Here is a 2,934-nt window from a genome sequence, read left to right as displayed (position 1 = left end):
AGACCTCTCCCGTCTAGTCCGCTATTCTCCTCAGCAGTGCACTTTGTCTGTGTGCCTGTTCTGCTCCCCACTCTGTTTCTGGTGAGTCCTTTCACTACCCCTGCACCTCAGGCTTGTGCCCCATTTCTGTATAAATAAATTAAGTAAAATATTTTTTAAAACAAACAAAAAATTTCACAGGTAGTATGTCAATGTTAATTTCACTGTCTTGTTTAGAGGCTTTAGCACTAATTGGTGACCATTGCCTGGTTACAATAGAGGACTGGGGTGGGGGGTGGACACCATATCCATACAGGAATCTGCACGCACACACACAGACCACAGGCTGTGCTATACACTCCATGCCCAATGACCTGTTTTCTTTAAAACTCTTGCTTTGAACTGAGATTCCTTCCTGATGACGCCCAGATGAATGCTGGACATTGACGCCATCAGAAATTAACCAAGCTCAGCAGGCCAGGATGTACCCAGGTCAAGATAACCAGGAGGCTGATAACAAACCCCGGGGCTGAATGTGAGGAATACCAAGAACATCAGCTGTGATGGACTGCTCAGATAAACTGATTCAAGTATGACAGACTGTTCAGATGGGCTGTTTGCTTATGACTGTTTTTGTTAAACTCATTAGAAAAGGCTAGTTCCAGATGAAAGGACAGAACAGTCTCTCCTTTCTCTCAGGTCAATGACCAGCAATCTGAAAAATAAAAGCATGTAGAGATTCAATTCTGGTTGCTGTTTTTGGCTTTTCAGTAGTGAGGGGCAGCAGAACCCAGGGTTATTCCGCTAGTTACACTAACTCAGAATGATTTGGAAAATAATGATGCCCTAGTTATATCACTCCTTCATTCAGTAAGAGTATTTTCTGGAGAAAAACTTACTCTCATTAACTACATTTGGGTATTGAGTCAAAGTCCATTTGAGAAAAGCAGAATAAAAGAAAAGCAACATAAGTGTTTATTTCCTTTTAATTAAGCATATTTCAAATTAAGGAGGTGATCCGCTAGCACTTCCAAATGTGACCTGTGAGTTGTTTTCCAAATCCAAAGTCTTGCATTTGAATATATTTAATGTGCTTTAACTCATGACAGTTATCCCTACTGATGCTGAAATTGTCCCTTGTTTCTTCAGTTGGTTTCTGGATTCTTTTGACATGAATATGGTAGTCTTTGAAAGCTGCCTTGCTAATTGGAATGATAAGATGTTCCAATGGCATTTTCTACACTTCCTTCTACAGTTCTGAAATCAGTCATTTTGCAAAGGAGCCCTGACTGCTTTTAGTGGGTAATGGTATATGTAGTCTTATGCTAGGAGTGCTTATTGTCACAGCACTGACTGACCATTGCTTCAAAGTCATTTCAATGGGCAGAACTAACAAATAAATACTTTTTGATCATAAAAGATGTCATGAATCATATTGACACTTCTGATTTAAGGTTAGGTCCATAGATTTTAACGCAATTTTAAAGCAGTGTAGTGGGTTAAAGAGTGTCCAAGTAAATGTCTACTTGGAGACTCAGACCTTATGTCTTTGAAAATGTTATTAAGTTAATGATCTGTTTTAAAATGAACTCATTCTCGGCCCTCCCTGGTGGCACAATGGGTTGAAGCACAGCACTGAGAAGCTAGCCACAGCTTCTTCAATGCGAGTTCAGTCCCTGGCCAGGGAGATAACCCACATGGCATGGCAGACCTCTCTGTCTGGCGCCCACTGCTCCCCTAATCTGCCTGTTCTGCTCCCCACTCTGTCTTTGGTGAATCCCCTCACCACCCCTGTACCTCTGGCCAATACCCCAGTTCTGTATGCATAAATAAATAAATCCTTAAAAAAAAAAAAGCATGGGGGCAAGATGGCGGCAGAGTAAAGATGCTGAGACGACTATGTCCAAGCTCACACGGGAATATATAAAAACAGACTATAGCTTACATGCTACGAGTTTCAACCTAAATGAGAACACTAGACTCACTAGAAGAAATATGACCGAGGGAGTATCGGCGATTGGGGAGTTCCGATAAGGGAACTCCTAACCAGAAGCGCCAAAGACAGGATAAGCAGAACCCTGCAACTCTGATTGTGGGAGTGCCCAGGCTCTAGTGCCACAGATGGAGGCTTCCTGCTCATTCGGCTCAGAGAGTGGACCAAACTGTAGGAAAAGACTATGCAAGTGGGCACACAGAGTCCGGGAGGTAGGGAGGAAAATCTGGTGATCTGGTGACTGGGGCAGCTGCAAGTCTTGCAACCCTCTCACCCACCCCAAGGCACAGGCCTGGAGGCTTGTTCCTGGCATTACTCACTAAGGCAGGGTCAGCAAGTTCACAAAGCCCCTGAGGTAAAAGGGGGGAAAAATGGTTAGACTGAATCAAAACAGGCCCATTAACACTCCCCCAAGTGGTAGGGAAAGACTGCTCAGGGAGAGACAGCTCTGAGTGGACACAAAGAACCCTGGAGGCTTTGAGGGAGTACTGACAGCCTGCACAACTGGGGGGCGTGCAGAATTAGGACTCAAGGTGTTACTGAACAGCAGTGGCCGGAAGACATGTAAGCCAGTAAGGCACTGCCTTGCTCAGAAAATAAGCAAAACCAGTGACTGGCTCAACCACACGCCCAGCTGCAACACTTCCCACATGGATCATTCTCTAGAACTGACCACATACTGGGTCACAAGATAAATATCAATAGATACACTAAGATCGAAATCATACCAACAATTTTCTCTGACTATGAAGGAATCAAACTAGAAATAAACCATATGAGCAGAAAAGAAACCCACCTACCATGTGGAGACTGAAACCCACACTACTGGAGGACCATTGGATCAATTCTGAGATCAAAGAAGAAATCAAAAAATACCTGGAGAAGAATGAAAACGACAACACAAATCTCCAAAACTACATGACACATTAAAAGCAGTTATAAGAGGAAAATATATAGCATTA

The sequence above is a fragment of the Condylura cristata genome, unplaced genomic scaffold (assembly GCF_000260355.1).
Source record: "Condylura cristata isolate star-nosed mole 26May11 unplaced genomic scaffold, ConCri1.0 scaffold00027, whole genome shotgun sequence".
Taxonomy (NCBI): Eukaryota; Metazoa; Chordata; class Mammalia; order Eulipotyphla; family Talpidae; genus Condylura; species Condylura cristata.
Note: the sequence above shows the minus strand (reverse complement) of the source record.